The following is a 24073-nucleotide window of genomic DNA, read 5'->3' as shown; positions in this document are numbered from 1 at the left end:
CATCCCAGAAAGAGATCAGGCTTTCCACCAACCACATAACTCTGGCTTCAGTTCCTGAAATTTTGGCAGGGAGAACCTACCCAGTGAGGAGGTATGCATCAGGATCAAATTTAAAGAAACAGTGTGGCCTCTATCAGGCACAGCAACAGTGCTGCCTTGTCGGGGACCCCTCCTGCTCCAAACCAACTGGACTCCCTGGAGCTGGAAGGCTAGAGTGTCTGAGTCCACGGAAACACAGAGATGGTAGCCACCTCAACCTTCCAGAGCTCAGTAGTCTCAGGCAGTCTCCAGCCTATTGCCACTGCTTGGCTGGTATGCCAAGCCAGTGGGACTTAACTTGAGAGGTGCTGTGAAAGTGGGGCCAACAGAATGAGGCCGTCTGGCTCCCTGTGATATGACTCCGATGAGTGGAGGAACACAGGGCTCATGTCTCACATTGAATTGGAGAAAATGACACAAAAACACATACTGTAGTTTTAAGGAGGTCAGAGTTTAATAGGCAAGAAAGAAGGAAGACGCTCCCCATACTGAGACAGAGGGAGGGGAGGCTCCAAAGCCGAAAGAGGAAACCCAGAGTGCTATGGATACCAGGTAGTTACTTGAGGACGCTGGAGGAGGTGGTGTCTTAATTGCATAGGGCTCAGGGGATTGGCTTGACCAGGCATGTCTTTTACATAGCCCGCGAAAAAACTGGCCCTCCCACCCTAGCCTTTGAATATGCACATGCTAGGGGCCATGATGTCCTACACACTAGGGGATATGTAGGGCTGGCCAGGTTGTCAGGCACAGGTAGGGGCAAGGGCCAGAAGCAGGCGGGAATCGCTATGTTTGGGTGGACCCAGTTTCTAATGTCCAGCATTTGCTGATCAAAAGTTACCAGAGAACTCTAAAACCCAGGGCTTTCCTGCTAGACAAGACTCAATTCTGGAGCTGCTTTAAAAAGAAACAAAACTTCCCAAGGACCCCTTTTCCTCTCTATCTGCCTGAAATAATTTCTTAAATACTCCTATAACACCTGAATTCAGCCCCCTTCCTGGAGGAATGTACAGACGGAACTCCCGCCTTCCCCGGCTTCCCAAGGCCAGATTATGTAAAACTCCTGGGTCTCTGTGTGTGTGGTCTCAGTGGCTGCTCTGCCAACACTCCACACAGCCCTGTGTCCTGGACCCAAGGCCCTTATGACCTGAGCTCATGAAGGAATCTCCTGATCCATGGGTTGCAAAGATCCATGAGAGAAGCATGGTTTCTGGGGCGGGGTCACACACTCACTCACTGCTTCACTCAGATGCGGGAGATGGTTCCTTTGGCTCTGCGCCCATACAGGGTGAGTCATCACTTACCCATTTTGTGTTCTGTGTCAAGTTATTTTCTAGTCAGTCCCAGAATCAGAATCTGGACATTTCAGTTCATGAGACAGTTTTAGAATTTTAGCATTCTGAAAACACGGCTCACATTTGGTGAACTGCTTCTGAATTCGGTGACCTGCTATCTTGGCCCACCCCCTCCACCTGACCTTCTATAAAATGCCCCCTGATCTCCACGAACATAATGTGATTGTATCACTTTGCGAGAAACCAACAGCACAGCACGCTCATTTCACATATCATGGGCTCATTTACTTCACTTACAATGAACAGAGCCAAGGAAGTGATAGTGGAGGAAGTGGCCAGTTTTCTGACGGATGTGTTAGAAAAATGGTGTGCCGACCAACTAATGACATACGTCCCAAAACTAGCAACAGAAACCATGATCGCCGGGTTGAGGTTTCTAATCGAGAAGATGCTCATCTATGTACTCAATAAGGCAGCTTCCCTTCCTTATGAGCTGCTGAAACGCTTCAAAAACATCTCATATTTCCTGAAGAAGATGATGCCTGGACAAGCAGCACAGGTATTCAGATTTAACTTTCTGTTCATACGTCCAGCAGGATATTCGCGCAATTGTCAGGAAACCTTATCAGTTGACGAGCCCTGCACGTTTCCTTTAATTTCAGGAGGAAGAGGGTAATCCAGTTGCGTTTCCTGACATACTCTGCTGCTGTGATTAAACAACCACCAGGAAATTTTGATGACACCGTTCTCCTGAGCTCCTCCTTTTCCTCGGGGAACAAAAGCATTGAAACTACAAAAATAAAGTGTTATTTGGCTGCAATGAGGTCTCATGACTGTTTATGTGGTGGCTCGCTGCTCAGGACATGGTGAGTCTCTGGGTTGTGCGCTGAGGAGGGGAGGCTCTAAATGTGGAGAAAACCCATTGCAGGGGACACCTCCATGGGGTCTGAGGGACTGAGGATGAGGAGCCCGACTGGGTCTAGGGAAGGAGGAAGTTTCAGAGGGTGAAATTCTGGCAGTAAATCCCGGGGGTGTTTGGGAACTTCCTCCTTCCAAAGGAGAAGTTTCAGGGAGGGATAAAGACAAACCCTCGGCTCCTTGAGGGGCCCTTACTAATTTGAGGCGACTCTAATGGGTAGGACAGTGACAATGGCCTCCTTCAGGACTGAGGCCCCTGAATAAATGAGGCCCAGATACAGTCCATGGGGGATGAGACCTTCAAGGGACACATTTCGGTTGGGACAGAAGAAAAGTGCAGCTCTGCAGCCGCAGAGGAAACCGTGGCAGTGTGAAAGCGACCTTGGAGGGGCCCTGTGCGCTCTGAATGCTTCTGAGCCCTCATCCTCTGTCCCCGCCTCTTTTTCTGGATTATTCTGGCTCGGCTGTCTCCGCCGTCTTCTCGGCGCTCCACACTGCCCTCTTCAAATTTCCCTTCTGGCTTCCAAGTACTCCAAAATCTTTCAGATGTGTGTCCCTACCCCTGTTTTTAGCATGTGCTGGGGCTCCAGGTCCCTGAAGGTTTCTGACCTGAAATCCACCTCCCCAGTGGCGCAGATTCCACTCTAGAGACTCCACACTCCGCAAGGTTCCAGGCCCCTGAGGGACAACTGAGTGGCCTGCGCACTTCAGGGCTCCACACTCCGCTAGGTCTTTCAAGCCCTTGGAGTCCCCTCCTTAGTTTTTCCCACCTTTCTGGGCTGCAGTCACTCCATAAATGCTGGGATCTGATCCCCACCCCCACTCTCGTTTCCTCAATTCTGTCGGCTACACGCTCTGCAAGGTCCTCCGGGCCCTGGATCCCCTCCCTCTCCCTATGCCCACGCTCCTAGTCAGCCCTTCTGGGGTCCACTATTTTCAGGAACTAACCGTTCTCATGGAGCCTTGCTAACTGGAAAGCTGTGTGGAAGAACGGCTTAGAGGATAGAGGTGGAGATTTGGCTCTTCCATAGTGCCACTCACCCACCCCGCCATGCTGCCACTGCCAGACCCAGACCCCTGTTTCAGAACAAGTGGCCAGATTTGCTCCTGGACAGCGCTGGACACTGGCCTTTTCTCTGAAAACTACTCACCCTTTCTCTAGTCCCCACTTCATGCCAGCCTCCTTCCCTCTTCCTTCCCCCACGCTGGCTTCCGGGATCCTCGTCTGCTCAGACAACCTCTTCTGTGTTCCACCCCCGTTTTAAGAATGCTTTGGGGCACCAGGTTGGGGGAAGGTTTCTGGCCTGATATCCATCTCTTTCCAAACTCCCTTCTTCCCTTGAAAGGCTTCTTGCCTTCAGCCCCACTTCTGGCTCCGAGGTTTCAGGACACCCTCCTCTTCATCCTCATTCTTTTGACCGCCAGCTTTTTAGGAATTCGAACCTCCCTCTCATCTTCGTGAATCCTGTCCAGGCATTTGTTGACCCCTTCATCTGATACCCCTGACCTCACATTGCCAAAAGTCTACCCCTACCCAGTACACTGGAATTAGACAAAATCCCAGGAGTTTTACCTCAACTCTGAGTGTGCCCACAGGAGCTCTCCCTGAAGCCACGTCCTTTTAAGCAAGGTCTAGGGTTCCTCCCTCGTCTTAATGAACTCTTTGTCACACGGAGGACGTTATGGAGGCCTTATGATCTTTCACTGCTTTTCTGCCCAGCGTTTTGTCTTTCCATGGACATTTACAATATTTTCAATGGACATTTTGTTCTCTCAATGTCCACCCCTAATTTCCAACATCCCAAAGATTCTCATGTGTTTCCTGAAAGCCATTTACAGGAATGGCTGTGCCCAGACCCCCTTCCCCAGGATCCTCCTTCACACCTGGTAGGTGCCTCTCCTAGAGAGATTTGCACTCAGTTGTCGTGCAGTCACATGGCCCAGATGGTTGTTAATCACCCCCTTCCTGGCAACAGCTAGCAGCCAGGGAATCACTGGCACAGAAACCTCAGGGTGACCAAGATGAGGCCACCTCTGTGCTGAAGACTGTGCTCCAGAGTCTGCCTGGGATCAGGCTTAAGGTCTTCAGCCAGACCTGATGTTACCTGGTTTCCTTGAGCTGCCCTGCCTGAGCTATCGGGAGCACTCCCTCAATGCACATCTTGATTCCCTATCTCATGCTTTCCTTCTGGAAACCATGAGCTAGCAATCGCTACTGGCAATGGTCCTGGGAAGTCAACCCTAAGTATGGATTCTGGGGTTGGATGACTCCCCACAGGACTGCAGTGAGCAACCATCACTGCTGGCAGTTGGAGGACAGAGAGCCGCTAGGGCATGTGACCACTGTGAAACCACCGATGTTTCACCTGGGGTAATTTTGGATGAACTACGGTAGAAGCACTGAAGGTACATTGCTTTTGGTTTGGAAGATTGTACGTAAATAATAGCAAAAGGAATGTGGAATTGGATGGCTGTGAACCAGTGCCATTGATGCATTGAAAGAGGAAAAGACAGGCTCTCACCTGTCACTCAGCAATTTAAAGTGTGAGAGTTGGGACTAGGTGTGGTGGCTCACATCTATAATCCAGAGATTCGGGGGAAGCTTGAGGAGGTAGGATCTTTTGAGTCCAGGAGTTCCAGACCAGCCTGGACACCAGAGCAAGACCTCATCTCTACAACAAAGTTTTCTTAAAAATTAGATGGGCTTGGTGGCACGCACCTGTACTTGTAGATCTAGCTAATGGGGAGCATGAGATAAAAAAATCACCTGAGCCAGGGACTTAGGGGTTACAATGAGGTATGATTGTGCCACTGCACACACTCCAACCTGGCCAACAGAGTGAGATTCTGCTTCAAAAAAAATAAGAAATAAATCAGGTTTGAGAATTGGAAAGCATCATCTTCTCCTAGAGCCAAAGGACATGTACAACTGAGACCCAGGAACAAGGCTTCATCACAAAGAGACCATCATCAATGGAGCCGGGAGATGCATTCCCCCTCACCCTGCCTTGAGGAGGCAGTGGAGTCATCTGTCCGGGATCCTCTATGACCCAGCCCTATTTGTCTGTCTCTTTGGCTTCTTTGGATTTATGTATTTTAGCTGTTATGACACTGTAATAACAAATAGAGTGATTTTTTTGAGTTGTGTGAGTGATGCTAGCTCCATAGTCATCCTGGGAGTGATGGGAACTTTTGAATTTGTGGCAAGTTGGAGGGTAGTGTGAGTGACCTGAGATTGCCAAATTGGGGCTAGCATTGGATGTGAGGTTAGGCTAGTGGAAAAATATGCCCAGAACCAGAGGAATGTGAGCTCACTGTGGGTGGTTAGGATCAGATCAGAATTGTACAGATGCATAGCTTTGGGGTAAAGAATAACATAATTCAGAAGTGCATGTATTAGTCTGTTCATGCACTGCTATAAAGAATTACCTGAGACTGGGTAATTATTTATAAAAACTCAGGTTTAATTGGCTCATGGTATTTTCATTTTATCTTAAATTATATTCAGTACAAAGATGACTGTTGTTTTCATCACTTTTTCCTGCCTGTAGTAGTTTCTCATAGCTGTTGTAATAAGTGACCACACCCCTCTAGCTTAAAACCACACACACTGATGTCCTTATGCCTTTGGAGTAAGAAGTCTCAAGTCAAGGTGCTGGCAGGGCGGTACTGACCTGGAGGCCTCAGGGGAGGTTCTGTGCTGCTTCTCCACTTCCTAAAGGCTGCTGCATCGCTTGCTCCAGCCCCTTCCTGACACCACTCACCCTCGTGCTTCTGTTGTCACATCCTCACCTCCTCCTCTGTGCTCACAGCTCCCTCTGTCTCTCTTTTGCAATCACACTTAGGATTCCATTCAGGGCCACCCATGTAACCCAGGAGAATTTCCCCACCTCAATATCCTGAACTTCATCCCATCTGCAAAGTCCCTCTGCCAGAAAAGGAACCATTCACCGGTTCCAGGTATTGTGACACAGGTATCTTTGGGGGTGATTATTCAGCCTACCACACTGCCTCCTTCCTGCTCACTAGAACTTGGGAGTTCCTCCCAGCATAGGAGCCCCCTGTGTGTGAACAGCCTGTCTCAACGCTCTCTATAAGGCCCTACTTCCTCAAAGGACCTCACAGTCGGGTCCCACCCCTCTCTGTCCATGCCCTGCCTTGGCTGGAGGGGTTGCAGCGGTGTGTGTTGGCGCCACCTGGTGGAGACAGGCCATCACAGCAGGTGAGCGCCCAATAGACGTACAAGCATGCCTGATAGGTAATTTTGAATTTTCTAATAGCCATATTGAAAAATGTGGGAAAAAAAAAAAAAAACAAGTGGAATTAATTCCATAAATATTATGTTTATCCCAATATATTCAAGAAATTATCAATTCAACACATAATCAGGAAAAAAAGAATGAGCTATTTTATTTACATTCTCTTGTTTATACGGCTTTGAAAACCTGTGTGTATTTCACACTTACAACAGCTCTGAATTCAGACCAGCCACATTCCAAGAGCTCAAAGCCACAAGAGGGCAGTGGCCACTGTACTGAACAGAACAGCTCTGGAAGAAAGGGGGGTCTGTTCAGGTTTTGAATTTGTTTCTGATTTAATCTTGGTAGGCTGTGTGTATCTAGGAATTTGTCCATTTCTTCTAGATATTCAAATTTATTGGCACATAGTTGCTCATTGTAGCCTCTAATCATCATTTGAATTCCTGCAGTAGCAGTTGTAATGTCTCCTTTTTCATTTTTGATTTTATTTATTTGGATCCTCCCCCCTTTTTTTCTTAGTTATGCTCCCCAATGATTTGTTGATTTTATTGAACTTTTCAAGAAATCAACTTCTTTCATTGTTTCTTGGGTTTTTTATGTCAATTTTATTTGTTTACACCCTAATCTTTATTCTGTCTTTTCTTCTACTCATTTTGTCTTTGGTATGCTATTGCTTCTCTAGTTCTTTAATGTGCATTCTTAGATTGCTTATTTGAAGTTCTTCCTCTTTACACCATAAGATGTAAACATTTTCTCATTATTTCATAAGATATAAACACTTATAGCTATAAACTACCCTCTTAGTACTGCCCTTGCTGTATCCCATAGGATTTGTTATGTTGTGTTTCCATTATCAATTGTGTCCGAAATTTATCAATATTTTTCTTAATTTATTCATTTGCCAACTGATCATTCTGGAGCACGTTGTTTAATTTCCATGTGCTTATATAGCTTTCAAAATTCCTTTTGTGACTAATTTCTAGTTTTATTCCATTGTGGTTCAAGAAGATGCCTGATATTATTTCAACTTGTTTTTCTCAAGTTTTTTGGTTTTTTGTTTTGTTTTGTTTTGTTTTTTTTGAGACGGAGTCTCACTCTGTTGCCCAGGCTGGAGTGCGATGGTGCAATCTCAGCTCACTGCAAGCTCTGCCTCCTGGAGTCATGCCATTCTCCTGCCTCAGCCTCCCGAGTAACTGGGACTACAGGCACCCACCACCACACCCAGCTAATTTTTTGTATTTTTAGTAGAGATGGGGTTTCACCATGATAGCCAGGATGGTCTCGATCTTCTAACCTTGTGATCCACCTGCCTCAGCCTCCCAAAGTGCTGGGATTACAGGTGTGAGCTACCACTCCTGGTTCTTGTTTTGCAAGTTTTAAGATGTGTTTTGTGACCCAACATATGGCCTGTTTTTGAGAACGATCCATGTGCTGAGGAAAAGAATGTGGATTCTGCAGATTTCTTCAACGGAATGTTCTGTAAGTATCTGTTAGATCCATTTTATCTGTAGTGCACACTAAGTCTGTATTTTTTTTATTATTAATTTGCTGTCTAAAAGATCTGCCCAATACCAAAAGTCAGGTGTTAAAATCTCCAGCTGTTACTGTTTCAGGGCCTATATCTCTCTTTGGTTCTAATTATATTTCCTTTATATATCTGGGTGCTCCAGTGTTGGGTGCACATGCATTTTAAATTGTTATATTCCCTTGCTGAATTGACATTTTTATCATTATATATTGATATTCTTTGCCTCTTCTTATAGTTTTTGTCTTGAAATCATTTTGCTCTGATATAAGCATAGCAACTCTTGCTCTTTTCTGGTTTCCTTCCAAATGGGATATCTTTTAGTATTCCTTTATTTTCAGTCTATGTGAAGTTTTTAAAGGTGAAGTGTTTTCTTGTAGCTAATAGATCAATTGGTCTTGTTTTTTCATTCATTCGCCCAGTCTATATCTTTTGATTGGAGAGTTTAGTGCATTCTCATTCAATGTTATTATTGATAAGTAACGTCTTACTCCTGCCATTTTGTTATTTGTTTTCTGGTCGTTTTCTGGTCTTCTCTTGCCTTTCTTTTCTTCCTGTCTTCCTCTAGTGAAGGGGATTTTCTCTAGTGATATAATTGGGTTTCTTCCTTTTTATATTTTGTGGATTAATAGTAGGTTTTTTTGGTTGGAGGTGACCATGAAGTTTGCAAATACCGTCTTACAACCCATTATTTTAATCCATTAAAACTTAACACCATTTGCCTTAAAAAACAAACAAGCAGAAAGAAAACTAGTAAAAACTCTATTCCTTAACTTCATCCTTCTGCTTTTTAACTTGTTCTTGTTTCTATTTATATCTTATTGTATTGTCTATTTCTTGAAAAGTTGTGGTAGCTCTTATTTTTTATTGGTTTATCATTTCGCCTTTCTACTTAGAATGACAGCAGTTTACACACCACAGTTACAGGGTTAAAATATTTTTGTTTTTCTGCAAAACCAGTGAGTTTTGCACCTTCAGCTGATTATTTATTCCTCATCGGTGTTTTCATCTTTCTGATTGAAGTGCTCCCTTTAGCATTTCTTGTAGGACAGGTCTGGCATTGATGAATTCCCTGTTTTCATTTGTCTGAAAAAGTATTTATTTCTCCTTTAGGATGTTTTTGCCAGATATTCTATTGTAGGGTAGAAGTTGTTTTTCCTGAGTACTTTCAATATCAGGCCTCTCTCTCCTGGCCTGTAAGTTTCCACCAAAAAGTCTGCTGCCAGATGTATTGGAGCTCCACTGTATGTTATTTGTGTCTTTTCTCTTGCTGCTTTTAGGATCCTTTTCTTTATCCTTGACTTTTCAGAGTTTGATTATTAAATGCTTTGAGGTCATCTTTTTTGGGTTAAATCTGCTTGGTTTTCTATAACTGTCTCGTACTTGGTTATTAATATTTTTCTCTTGTCTTGGGGAGTTCTCTGTTATTATCTTCTTAAAGAAACTTTCTACCCTTATCCCTTTCTCTACCTCTTCTTTAAGATGAATAAATTTTAGGTTTGCCCCTTCGAGGCTATTTTCTAAATCCTATAGGCTTGCTTCATTGTTGTTTGTTCTTTTTTCTTCTGTCTCCCTTTACTGTGTTTTTCAATGAGCCTGTTTTTGAGCTCACTGATTCTTGCTTCTGCTTGATCAGTTCTGCTTTTGAGGGACTCTGCTGCATTCTTTAGTGGGCCCATTGCATTTTTCAACTTGAGGATTTCTGCTTGATTCTTTTTAATGATTTCAATCCCTTTGTTAAATTTATCTGATAGAATTCTGAATTCCTTCTCTGCATTATCTTGAATTTCTCCCACTTTCCTCACAATGACTATTTTGAATTCTGTTTCTGAAAGGTCACATATCTCTGTTTCTACAGGACTGACCCCCAGTCCCTTATTTCATTCATTTGGTGAGTTCCTATTTTCCTGGATGGTGTTGATGCTAGTCGATGTTCCTTGGTGTCTAGGAATCGGAGGGTTAGGTATTTATTGTTGTCTTCACTGTCTGGGATTATTTGCAGCCATTCTTCTGGGAAAGATGTTTCCGATATCTGAAAGGACTTGGGTGTTGCAATCTAAGCTGTATCTGCTTTAGGGAGCACCCCCATCCCAGTAACGCTGTGATTGCATACTTCTATCAGTATCATTTTGACAGTGTTGGAGAAGATTCAGGAAAATTCTTTGAATTATTAGGTGGACACTTGCTTCTTTCTATTTTTTTTTTTTTAGATGGAGTCTCTCTCTGTTGCCCAGGCTGGAGGGGGCAGTGGTGCGATCTCTGCTCACTGCAACCTCCACCTCCCAGTTCAAGCAATTCTCCTGCCTAAGCCTCCTGAGTGGCTGAGATGACAAGTCCATGTTACCACGCTTGGCTAATTTTTGTATTTTTAATAGAGACGTGATTTCACCATGTTGGTCAGACTGGTCTCAAACTCCTGACCTCGTGATCTGTCCACCTCGGCCTCCCAAAGTGCTGGGATTACAGGTGTGAGTCACCACTCCCGGCCCTTAAGTGGACACTTTCATTCCCTTTCCTTACTTTCTCCCAAACATAGAGAGTCTTTGTCTGTGTTCTGAATTACATAATGCTGGAAGTGGAGTGATAAAAGCATCAATGTGGCAACCACCACTATGAATGCACTGGCTCAGATTTGAAGCCACCACATAGCACTGAGTCTTGCCCAAGGCTTGCAGTAACCTCTCTCTGACTACTACCTATGTTCACTCAAGGCTCTGGGGCTCTACAATCAGCAGATTGCAAAGCCAGCTGGGTCTGTGTTTTTTCCTTAAGAGATGTGAGATTCCCCAAGCTCTTGATGTGTGCACATGTGCCATCTGGGAGTCAGGGACTACAGTAAACATCTTAGAAGTCTACCTGGTGTTCTATTGTACTGTGGTTGAGCTGGCACTCAGATCACATTACACAGTCCTTCCAACTCTTCCTTCCACTTTCCAAAAAGAAGGGAGCCTAAGCCCATAACCACCACCATCTCAGGGCACAAGGACTACTGCTGTACAACCAGCCTTGTGTCTTTAAGGTCCCAGGTCTCTTGGGTAAGCTTGTCGTGTATGCTGCCTGGCCCGGGACTCACCCTTCAGGGTTCTGGGCTCCTCTCTGGCAAAGGACAGGTCCAGAATTGTTGATAAAGAGTTAACTCCTAGAATCAGAGACCCCACAAGCCCAGTTAGTGCTCTGCCCCACTATGTCTTTGCTGGCACCTAACGTGCAAGACAAAGTCCCCTTTACTTTTCCCTCTGCTTTTCTCAAACTGAAGCATTTTTGCCCTTTAGCAACCACAGCTGGTAATGTGCTGAGTCTCACCTGAAGTTAGGAAGTTTCAGAGGTCCCCACAAAAGCCCTCGACATACAACAGGGGTATTGCAGCTGGTTATTCAGGGTCCAGGGTTTCCTCAGTTAGCAGATGTCAAATGTTGGCTGTTCTGTGTGCTTTCTTTCAATGCAACAGATTCTGTATTGGCCCAGGGTGTGTCTGGAAATGTCATCTGTGGCCAGGAGTGGTGCCTCACGCCTGTAATCCCAGCACTTTGGGAGACCAAAACGGGTGGATCACGAGGTTAAGAGATGAAGACCAGCCTGGTCACGATGGTGAAAACCCGTCTCTACTAAAAATACAAAAATTACCGTGGCGTGGTTGTGGGTACCGGTAATCCCAGCTACTCAGGAGGCTGAGGCAAAGAATTATTTGAACCCAGGAGGCAGAGGTTGCAGTGAGCTGAGTTCGCCACTGCACTCCCGCCTGGTGACAGAGGGAGACTGTATCTCAAAAAACAAAAAAAGACAAAAAACGAAAAAGGAAGAAATGTCATCTGGGAGCTAGAGCCTGGTATCAGGATAACAGTGGCCTCCTAAAATGAGTGACAAATTATTCCATCCTTTTTCAATTTTTGAAGAATTTGAGTAGAATTGTTATTACTTCTTCTTTCAATGGTTGGTAGGATTCAGCAGTTAACCCATCGCGTCCTGGGCTTTGTTTTTATGACAGCCTTCTTGTGATGACTTTGATCTTATTACTCATTATTGGTTTATAAGATTCCCTATTTCTTCATGGTTCACATTTAGCGGGATGTATGTGTTCAGACACTTATCAATTTTCTCCAGGATTTTTAGTTTTTTGGCGCATAGTTGTTTCTCATCTTTGCTAATGATTTTTATATTTCTGAAGTCTCAGTTATTCTGTCTTCTTTTTCATTTCCAATTTTGTTTATTTGAGTCTTCCAACTTCACTTCTTAATTAGTCTCCCCAAGGGTTTGTCAATTTTATCTTTTCAGAAAAACAACTCTTTTTGTTGATGTTCTGTGTTACTTTAGAGTTTCAATTTCATTCATTTTTGCTCTAATATTTAACATTTATTTCCTTCTACTAATTTTAGGATTGGTTGGTTCCTACTTTTGTAGTTCTTCGGAGTGTGTCATTAGGTTATTTTTTTGAAGTCTTTCTGCTTTGTTGATATAGGCATTATTGGTATAAAATTCCTTCTTAATGCTGCTTTTGCTGCACACAGTGAGTTTGGTGTGTTGTATTTCCATTTTCATTTGCTTCAAAAACATTTGCAATTTATTACTTAATTTCTTCCTTAACCCGTTGGTTGTTCAGGAGCATGTTGTATAATTTTCATGAGTTTGTTCATTTTCCAAGGTTCCTCTGGGTATTGATTTTTAGTTTTAGAATGATGGTTTCCAGCTTCATCCATGTCCCTACAAAGGACATAAACTCATCCTTTTTTATGGCTGCATAGTAGTCCATGGTGTATATATGCCAAATTTTCTTAATCCAGTCTATCAGTGATGGACATTTGGGGTGGTTCCAAGTCTTTGCTATTGTGAATAGTGCCACAATAAACATATGTGTGCATGTGTCTTCATAGTAGCATGATTTATAATCCTTTGGATATATACCCAGTAATGGGATTGCTGGGTCAAATGGTATTTCTAGTTCTAGATCCTTGAGGAATTGCCACAGTGTCTTCCACAATGGTTGAACTAGTTTACACTCCCACCAACAGTGTAAAACGGTTCCAAATTCTCCACATCCTCTCCAGCACCTGTTGTTTCCTGACTTTTTAATGATCACCATTCTAACTGGTGTGAGATGGTATCTCACTGTGGTTTTGATTTGCATTTCTGTGATGACCAGTGATGATGAGCATTTTTTCATGTGTCTGTTGGCTGCATAAATGTCTTCTTTTGAAAAGTGTCTGTTCATATCCTTTGCCCACTTTTTGATGGGGTTGTTTGATTTTTTTCTTGTAAATTTGTTGAAGTTCTTTATAGATTCTGGATATTAGCCCTTTGTCAGATGGGTAGATTGCAAAAATTTTCTCCCATTCTGTAGGTTGGCTGTTCACTCTGATGTTACTTTCTTTTGCTGTGCAGAAGCTCTTTAGTTTAATTAGATCCCATTTGTCTATTTTGGCTTTTGTTGCCATTGCTTTTGGTGTTTTAGTCATGAAGTCCTTGCCCATGCCTATATCCTGAATGGTATTGCCTAGGTTTTCTTCTAGGGTTTTTATGGTTTTAGGTCTAACATTTAAGTCTTTAATCCATCTTGCATTAATTTTTGTATAAGATGTAAGAGAGGGATCCAGTTTCAGCTTTCTACATATGGCTAGTCAGTTTTCCCAGCACCATTTATTAAATAGGGAACCCTTTCCCCATTTCTTGTTTTTGTCAGGTTTGTCTAAGATCAGATGGTCGTAGATGTGTGGTGTTATTTCTGAGACCTCTGTTCTGTTCCATTGGTCTATATATCTGTTTTGGTACCAGTACCATGCTCTTTTGATTACTGTAGCCTTGTAGTATAGTTGGAAGTCGGGTAGCGTGATGCCTTCAGCTTTTTTCTTTTGGCTTAGGATTGTCTTGGCAATGTGGGCTCCTTTTTGATTCCATATGAACTTTAAAGTAGTTTTTTCCAATTCTGTGAAGAAACTCATTGGTAGCTTGATGGGGATGGCACTGAATCTATAAATTATCTTGGGCAGTATGGCCATTTTCATGATATTGATTCTTCCTATCCGTGAGCATGGAATGTTCTTCCATTTGTTAGTGTCCTCTTTTATATCATTGAGCAGTGGTTTGTAGTTCTCCTTGAAGAGATCCTTCACATCCCTTGTAAGTTGGATTCCTAGGCATTTTATTCTCTTTGAAGCAATTGTGAATGGGAGTTCACTCATGATTTGGCTCTCTGTTTGTCTGTTATTGGTGTATAAGAGTGCTTGTGATTTCTGCACATTGATTTTTTATCCTGAGACTTTGCTAAAGTTGCTTATGAGCTTAAGGAGATTTTGGGCTGAGACGATGGGGTTTTCTAGATATACAATCATGTCATCTGCAAATAGGGACAATTTGCCTTCCTCTTTTCCTAATTGGATGCCCTTTATTTCCTTCTCCTGCCTGATTGCCCTGACCAGAAATTCCAACACTATGTTGAATAAGAGTGGAGAGAGAGGGCCTCCCTGTCTTGTGCCAGTTTTCAAAGGGAATACTTCCAGTTTCGGCCCGTTCAGTATGATATTGGCTGTGGGTTTGTCGTAGATAGCTCTTATTATTTTGAGATATGTCCCATCAATACCTAGTTTTTTGAGAGTTTTTAGTATGAAGTTCTGTTGAATTTTGTCAAAGGCCTTTTCTGCATCTATTGAGATAATCATGTGGTTTTTGTCTTTGGTTCTGTTTATGTGATGGATTACATTTATTGATTTGCATATGTTGAACCAGCCTTGCATTTCAGAGATGAAACCAACTTGATCTTGGTGGATAAGCTTTTTGATGTGCTGCTGGATTTGATTTGCCAGTATTTTATTGAGGATTGTTGCATCGATGTTCATCAGGGATATTGGTCTAAAATTCTCTTTTTTTGTTGTGTCTCTGCCAGGCTTTGGTATCAGGATAATGCTGGCCTCATAAAATGAGATAGGGAGGATTCCTTATTTTTCTATTGATTGGAATAGTTTCAGAAGGAATGGTACCAGCACCTCTTTGTACCTCTGATAGAATTCCATTCTGAATCCATCTGGTCCTGGACTTTTTGTGGTTGGTAGGCTATTAATTATTGCCTCAATTTCACAGCCTGTTATTGGGCTATTCAGGGATTCATCTTCTTCCTGGTTCAGTCTTGGGAGTGTGTATGTGGCCAGGAATTTAACTATTTCTTCTAGATTTTCTAGTTTATTTGCCTAGAGGTGTTTACAGTATTCTCCAATGGCAGTTTGTACTTCTGTGGGATCAGTGGTGATACCCCCTTTATCATTTTTTATTGCATCTATTTCATTCTTCTCTCTTCTATTCTTTATTACTCTTGCTAGTGGTCTATTTTGTTGATCTTTTCAAAAAACCAGCTCCTGGATATATTGATTTTTGAGGGGTTATTTTGTGTGTCTATCACCTTCAGTTCTGCTCTGATCTTAGTTATTTCTTGCCTTCTGCGAGCTTTTGAATTTGTTTTCTCTTGCTTCTCTAGTTCTTCTCATTGTGATATTAGGTTGTTGATCTTAGATCTTTCCTGCTTTCATTTGTGGGCATATAGTGTTATAAATTTCCCTCTACACACTGCTTTAAATGTGTCCCAGAGGTTCTGGTATGTTGTGTCTTTGTTCTCATTGGTTTCAAAGAACATCTTTATTTCTGCCTTCGTTTCGTTATTAACCCAGTAGTCATTCAGGAGCAGGTTGTTCAGTTTCCATGTAGTTGTGTGGTTTTGAGTGAGTTTCTTAATCCTGAGCTCTAATTTGATTACACTGTGGTCCGAGAGACAGTTTGTTGTGGTTTCTGTTCTTTTACATTTGCTAAGGAGTGCTGTACTTCCAACTATGTGGACAATTTTGGAATAAGTGTGATGTGGTGCTGAGAAGAATGTATATTCTGTTGATTTGGGGTGGAGAGTTCTGGGGATATCTATTAGGTCTGCTTGGTGCAGGGCTGAAATCAAGTCCTGGATATCCTTGTTAACCTTCTGTCTCATTGATCTGTCTAATATGGCAGTGGGGTGTTAAAGTCTCCCATTATTATTATGTGGGAGTCTAAGTCTCTTTGTAGGTCCCTAAGGACTTTCCTTATGAATCTGGGTGCTCCTGTATTGGGTGCATATATATTTAGGACAGTTAGCTCTTCTTGTTGAATTGATTCCTTTACCATAATGTAATGGCCTTCTTTGTCTCTTTTGATCTTTGTTGGTTTAAAATCTGTTTTATCAGAGACTAGGATTGCAATCCCTGCCTTTTTTTTTTAACTTTTCATTTGCTTGGTAGATATTCCTCCCTTCCTTTATTTTGAGCCTATGTGTTTCTCTGCACGTGAGATGGGTCTCCTGTATATAGCACACTGATGGGTGTGCTATATACAATTTGCCAGTCTGTGTCTTTTAATTGGGGCATTTAGCCCATTTACATTTAAGGTTAATATTGTTATGTGTGAATGTGGTCTTGTCATTATGATGTTAGCTGGTTGTTTTGCCCATTAGTTGATGCAGTTTCTTCCTAGCATCAATGGCCTTTACAATTTAGCATGTTTTTGCAGTGGCTGGTACCAGTTGTTCCTTTCCATGTTTAGTGCTTCCTTCAGGAGCTCTTGTAAGGCAGGCCTGGTGTTGACAAAATCTCTCAGCATTTGCTTGTCTGTAAAGGATTTTTATTTCTCCTTCACTAATGAAGTTTAGTTTGGCTGGATATGAAATTCATGGTGAGAATTCTTTTCTTTAAGTATGTTGAATATTGGCCCCTACTCTCCTTTGGCTCTAGAGTTTCTGCTGAGAGATCCGCTGTTAGTCTGATGGGCTTCCCTCTGGGTAACCCGACCTTTCTCTCTGACTGCCCTTAACATTTTTTCCTTCATTTCAACCTTGGTGAATCTGACAATTATGTTTCTTGGGGTTGCTCTTCTTGAGGAGTATCTTTGTGGTGTTCTCTGTATTTCCCGAATTTGAATGTTGGCCTGCCTTGCTAGGTTGCAGAAGTTCTCCTGGGTAATATCCTGAAGAGTGTTTTCCAGCTTGGTTCCATTCTCTCCATCACTTTCAGGTACACTAATCAAACGTAGATTTGGTCTTTTCACATAGTCCCATATTTCTTGGAGGATTTGTTTGTTTCTTTTTACTCTTTTTCCTCTAAACTTCTCTTCTCACTTCATTTCATTAATTTGATCTTCAATCACTTATATCCTTTCTTCCACTGTATCGAATCAGCTACTGAAGCTTCTGCATGCATCACATAGTTCTCGTGCAATGGTTTTCAGCTCCATCAGGTCATTTAAGGTCTTGTCTACACTGTTTTTTCTAGTTAGCCATCCATCTAATCTTTTTTCAATGTTTTTAGCTTCTTTATGATGGGTTCCAACATCCTCTTTAGCTCAGAGAAGTTTGTTATTACTGACCTTCTGAAGCCTGCTTCTGTCAACTTGTCAAGGTCATTCTCCATCCAGCTTTGTTCCATTGCTGGCGAGGAGTTGCGATCCTTTGGAGGAAAAGAGGTGCTCTGCTTTTTAGAATTTTCAGATTTTCTGCTCTGGTTTCTCCCCATCTTTGTGGTTTTATCCACCTTTGGTCTTTGATGATGGTGACCTAGAGATGGGGTTTTGGTGTGGATGTCCTTTTTGTTGATGTTGATGCTATTCCTTTCTGTTTGTTAGTTTTCCTTCTAACAGTCAGGTTCCTCAGCTGCAGGTCTGTTGGAGTTTGCTGGAGGTCCACTCCAGACCCTATTTGCCTGGGTATCACCAGCAGAGGCTGCAGAACAGCAAATATTGCACAACAGCAAATATTGCTGCCTGATCCTTCATCTGGAAGCCTTGTCTCAGAGGGGCACCTGGCTGTATGAGGTGTCAGTTGGCCCCTACTGGGAGGTGTCTCCCAGTTAGGCTAGACCGGGGTCAGGGACCCACTTGAGAAGGCAGTCTGTCCATTCACAGAACTCAAACACTGTGCTAGGAGAGCCACTGCTCTCTTCAGCATTGTCAGTCGGGGACGTTTAAGTCTGCAGAAGTTTCTGCTGCCTTTTATTCAGCTATGCCCTGCCCCTACAGATGGAGTCTACAGAGGTAGGCAGGCCTCGTTGAGCTGCAGTGGGCTCCTCCCAGTTCGAGCTTCCAGGCCACTTTGTTTACCTGCTGAAGCCTCAGAAATGGTGAACGCCCCTCCCCCACCCATTCTGCCACCTTGCAGTTCGATCTCAGACTGCTGTGCTAGCAGTGAGCAAGGCTCCATTGGCGTGGGACCCACTGAGCCAGGCACAGGATATAATGTCCTGGTGTGCCATTTGCTAAGACCATTGGAAAAGCACAGTATTAAGGTGGGAGTGTCCCAATTTTCCCAGTACAGTCTGTCACAGCTTCCTTTGTCTAGGAAAGGGAAACCCCCTAACCCCTTGTGCTTTGCAGGTGAGGCAATGCCCTGCCCTGCTTCAGCTAGCCCTCCATGGGCTACGCCCACTGTCCAACCAGCCCAATGAGATGAACCAGGTACCTCAGTTGGAAATGCAGAAATCACCATCTTCTGTGTGGATCAGGCTGGGAGATGCAGACTGGAGCTGCTCCTATTGGGCCATCTTGGAATGGCAATCAATGTTTGCTTTTTACATTTGAAAAAACTGGAGCCGGGTACCTAGGCATTAATCACTGTGGTATCCTCTTGCCGATTGACCTCTTTATCATTAACTAGTGACCCTCCTTGTCTTTTGTTGTTACAGTCTGTGATTTTAGTCTATTTTATCTAATATGAGTATAGCTACTCTGGCACTTTTTTGGTTTCCAGCTTCATGAAATATCCTTTTCCATTTCCCTGTTTTCATTTCCCTTTCAGTGTCTCTATAGGTGAAGTAGATTTCTTTAAGGCACCATATAGTTGGGTCTTATTTCTTTATCCATTTGACCATTTAGAGAATTTAGAGCACTGTCAGTGTTATTATTCATAAGTAAAAACTTAAGAGTGGGTGTAGTGGTGTACATCTGTATTTCCTGCACTTTGAGAGGCTGAGGCGAGCTGATCTCCTGGAGTCAGGAGTTCGAGACCAGCCTGGTCAACATGATGAAAACCTGTCTCTACTAAAAATACAAAAATTAGCCAAGCATTGTGACACGTGCCTGTAATCCAATTTACTTGGGAGGCTGAGGCAGAAGAAGCTTGAACCTGGGAGGCAAAGGTTGCAGTGAGCCGAGATCGCACAGACAAATCATCTCCACTCTCCTCATCAGAACCTCTGGTTCACAACATTTGTGAGCACAAATCAATGATGGTTATTTTTTTCCTACTAATTAGGGATATTTTATTACACAGCAATAGCCTCCAGCAAAAGCATCCATCAAACATGATTCCTACAAGTTGACAGGGCTGGAATTATCACACAAAAACTAAGGTGGCTATACTTGATTCCCAATGTCCAATTTTTCATGTATAGAGAAATTTATCTTCCACCCCTCCCAAAGGAATGAAGTTTTCTCTTATGCCCAGGCTGGAGTCAAGTGGCACAGTTTCAACTCACTGCAACCTCTGCCCCCCAGCTTCAAGAAATTCACCTTTTGAACAAGGAGATATTAAGGATACACTATCTGTATGCTACTGATGGTTACAGGAGACTCAGAGAAGAGAGAAACAGTTACTGGCCTCATGCAACTGATATTCTCGGGAGGAGAGAAAGGAAATCAAGGAAGAAACATGCTGTATTTCAGATAGCTGTAAGTCCTCCACAAGAAAAGAAAGCCGGTGAGGGACATAGGAAGTGTGTCAACCATAAGGTTCCCGCTAATTCTATAAGTTGGTCAGGGATATCCTCCAAGAATAAGTGGCATCTGAGCAATCACCTGAAGGGAGAAAGGGAGGAAGGCTGTGAGTGGTGGTTCACGCCTGTAATCCCAGCTCTTTGGGAGACCAAGGAGGGCAGATCGCCTGAGCTCAGGAGTTCAAGACCACCCAGAGCAACCTGGTGATACCCAATCTCTATTAAAAACAGAAAAAAATTACCTGGGTGTGGTGGCACGCACCTGTAGTCCCAGCTTCCATGCCCAGCTGATTTCTCTCTCTCTCTCTCTCTCTCTCTCTCTCTCTCTATATATATATATATATATATTTTTTTTATAGAGATAGGGTCTCACTGTGTCACCCAGTCATCAAGCAATTCTCTTATACTGTTTTCCAAAAGCATGGGAATTACAGGTGTGAACTACCCTGCCGGTCCTGAAAAATGTGATATTTGGGTTTCTCTTCCTGTCTTCTTTTACCCAAAATAATGACCTAAAGTTCCTTGCAGGTTGCTGCAAAAGGCATGATTTTCTACTGTTTTATAATTGAATAGTATTCCTGTGTGTATATATACCACATTTTCTTAATTCATTCTTCTGTTGATTGACATGCAGGGTGATTCCATATCTTTGCTACTGTAAATAATGCTGCAGCAAATATTTCCGTGCGTTTTGATCTATTCCTTTGAGTAGGTACCCAGTACTGCAATTGCAGACTGAATAGTTGTTTTATTTTTTGTTTTTTCAGAAATCTCCATAGTGCTTGCCATAAAATCTGTGCTAATTTACATTTCCAACAACAATGCATAAGATTTCCCCTTTTCTCCACATTCTCACTAACATTTGTTATGTTTTTGTCTTTTTAATAATACCCATTCTGACGGGAGTAAGATATCTCATTGTGGTGGTGGTTGATATTTTTGAGACAGGGTCCCACTCTGTTGCCAGACTGGAGTGCAGTGGTGCGATCTCGGCTCCCTGCAACCTCCACCTCCCAGGTTCAAGCGATTCTTCTGCCTGAGCGTCCCGAGTAGCTGGGACTCTAGGCACGTGCCACCATGCCCGGCTAATTTTTGTATTTTTAGTAAAGACAGGGTTTCACCATGTTGGCCAGGATGGTCACAATCTCTTGAGCTCGTGATCCACCTGCCTCAGCCTCCCAAAGTGCTGGAATTACAGTTGTGAGGCAGTGCACCCAGCCTCATTGTGGTTTTAATGAGCATTTCTCTGACGATTCATGGTGCGGAGCACTTTTTTGAAATACATTTTGGCCATTTATATGTGCTCTTTTAAAAACTGATTCCTGTCCAGGTGCGGTTGTGCATGCCTGTAACCCCAGAACTTTGGGAGGCTGAGGTCAATGGATCACTTGAGGCAAAGAGGTAGAGATTAGCCTGGCCAACAAGGCAAAACCCCGTCTTTACTAAAAATACAAAAAATCAGCCACGTGCTGTGGCTTGTGCCTGTGGTGCAAGTTACTCAGGAGGCTCAGGCACAGGAATTGCTTGAACCCAGTAGGCACAGGTTGCAGTGAGCCAAGATCATGGCACTGCACTGCAGCATGGATAATAGAGCAAGACCTGTCTCAAAAAAACAAATGAATAAATAAATAAGATAAAAAAATTTTAAAAAGTCTCTTTATGTCCTTTGCCCACTTTTTAATGGGATTCTTTGGAATTTTCTGTTGTAGTTGAGATCTTTGTTTACTCTGGGTATTAGTCTTTTGTCAAAGGAAAAGTTTACAAATAATTTCTCCCATTCTGCAGTTGGTCTGCTCACTCTGTTGAGAGGATTATTTCTTTGGCTGTGCAGCAGATTTTTGTTTCAGTAAAGCTTTTGAATTTATATAATTAAAATTTTCAGTTTGGTTTAAATTTGCATTGGTCTATTTTTGGTTTTGTTGCCTGTATTTTTGAAGTCGTACTCTTGAACTCTTTTCTAGACAGTAACCAGAAGTGTTTTCTCTAGGTTTCTTCTCATATTTTTATTATTTCAGTACATATATTTAAGTCTATAATTCATCTTCAATTGATTTTTGTAAATATGGTGAGGAGTCCAGTTTTATTCTTTTGCATATGACAATTCAGTTGTCCCAGCACCAATTATTGAAAAGGGTGTGCTTTCCCCAATGTATATTCTTATCAGCTTTGTCTAAGGTCAGTTGGCTATAAACGTATGGCTTTCTTTCTGGGCTCTCTAGTCTGTTACACAGATCTGTGTGTCTATCTGTATACTACTACCATGCTGTATTGGTGATAATGGCTTTGTAATATAATTTGAAGTCAAGAAATGTGATGCTCCCAGCTTTGTTTATTTGCTTCAGAAAGGCTGAGTCGACAACTGCAGAGATGAAGCTGCCCCTCCTCACAGGGACTCCTTCCTGGAAAAAGATCATGGTTCCCACCAACCATATAACCATGGCTGGAGTTCCCGAAATTCCCAAAGGGAGGCCCTACCCAGCGAGTGGGGGATGAATCAAGGTCCCACTTAAGGAATCTGGCCACAATCAGGCACAGTAGCTGTGCTGCCTTGTAGTGGACCAGACCACGTGGACTCCCTGGAGCCTGCAGGCTAGAGTGTCTGAGTCCATGGAAACACAGAGATGGAGGCCGCCCTCACCTCCCCAGAAAACTGTAGTCTCAGGCAGTCTCCAGCCGATTGCCACTGGTTGGCTGCTATTCCAAGCCAGTAGGTCTTAACTTGAGAGGTGCTGTGGAAGTGGGACCCATAGAATGAGGCTGCTTGGCTCCCTGGATTCAGCCCCTCTCCTAAGGGAATGTACAGATGGAACTCCCGCCTTGCCCAGCTTTCCAAGTATATAAAACTCCGGAGTCTCTGTGAGTGTCTGAGCGGCTGCTCTGGCAACATTCGACACGGTTGTGTGTATCTGACCCAAGACCCTTATGGCATGAGCTAATGGGAGGATCTTCTGATCCATGTGTTGCAAAGATGCATGGGAGAAGCATCGTTTGTGGGTAGGGGTCATGCACTCACTCATTGCTTCTCTTGGCTGTAGGTGAAGTTTTCTTTGGCTCTGTGCCGATACTGGGTTCATCATCACCCACCCCCTTTGTTTCTTCTCCTGGGTGAAGTCGTTTCCCTAATCAGTCCCAATGTAGGAACCTGGATATTTCAGTTCAAGGTGCTGAATTCACCGTGCTTTTCGTTCAGGGGAAGGCAGCTGCTTCTCATTGGACATCTTGGCCTGCCCCCTTCATGTCACTTTCTGTAAAATCCACACCACTCCAGGAATATCCATTACTTTACTTCACCTGAAACAAACAGAAGGCTCATTACACTTATCATGGGCTCACTTACTTCGCCTTTAATGAACATGCCATGGAAATGCTAGTGGATGACGTGGTCCATTTTCTTAGGCATGAGATAGAAAAATGGTGTACTGCTTTTGAATTTAATTAAAATTTTTAGTTTGGTTTAAATTTGCATTGGTCTCTTTTTGGTTTTGTTGCCTGTACTTTTGAAGTCTTACTCATGAACTCTTTACTAGACAATGACCAGAAGAGTTTTCCCTAAGTTTCTTCTCATATTTTGACCATTTCAGTACATACATTTCAGTCTATAATTCACTTTAAATTGATTTTTGTAAACATGGTAAGAAATAGGAGTTCAGATTTATTCTTCTGCACATGACAATGCAACTGTCCCAGTACCAATTATTGAAAAGGGTGTGCTTTCCCTAGTGTATATTCTTGTCAGCTTTGTCAAAGATCAGTTGCCTATGAATGTGTGGCTTTCATTTTGGATTCTCTGGTCTGTTACATCAATCTGTGTGTCCACATTTATACCTGTACAATGCTGTATTGGTGACTATGGCTGTGTAATATATTTTAGAGTTAGGAAATGTGATGCTCCCAGCTTTGTTCATTTGCTTCAGCTGAAAAGGTTGAGTCCACAATTACAAAGATGGCAGCCGCCCATCCCCGGAGGACCTCCAACCCAGAAAGAGATCAGGCTTCCCACCAACCCTATAACCCTGGCTGGAGTTCCTGAAATTCCAACAGGGAGGACCTTCCCAGTGAGGAGGGATGAATCAAGGTCAAATTTAAAGAAACAGTCTGGCCACTATCTGGCACAGCAGCAGTGCTGCCTTGTGGGGGACCCCTCCTGCTCCAGACCAGCTGCACTCCCTGGAGCCCGAAGTCTAGATTGTCTGAGTCTACGGAAACAGAGACGGTGGCCGCCCCAACCACCCAGAACTCGGTAGTCTCAGGCACTGGGCTTGCTATCTTGCCACTGCTTGGCTGGTATTCCAAGCCCGTGGGACTTGAGAAGTGCCGTGAAGATGGGGACCACAG

At 43.2% G+C, this 24073-nt stretch overlaps 1 long non-coding RNA gene across 1 annotated transcript in view; it reads left to right on the top strand.

Annotated features, from left to right (window-relative positions):
* Positions 1-2109: 2109 nt before the first annotated feature.
* LOC100614154 (uncharacterized) overlaps positions 2110-24073 on the top strand; it is a 48695-nt gene continuing 26731 nt past the window's right edge. The window contains exon 1 of the long non-coding RNA XR_010153876.1: positions 2110-2197. This is a non-coding gene — a long non-coding RNA (uncharacterized LOC100614154). The remainder of the gene's footprint in view (positions 2198-24073) is intronic.

Source organism: Pan troglodytes, chromosome 20 (genome assembly GCF_028858775.2).
Source record: "Pan troglodytes isolate AG18354 chromosome 20, NHGRI_mPanTro3-v2.0_pri, whole genome shotgun sequence".
Lineage (NCBI taxonomy): Eukaryota > Metazoa > Chordata > Mammalia > Primates > Hominidae > Pan > Pan troglodytes.
Note: the sequence above shows the minus strand (reverse complement) of the source record. Positions and strands in the feature narration are given on the sequence as shown.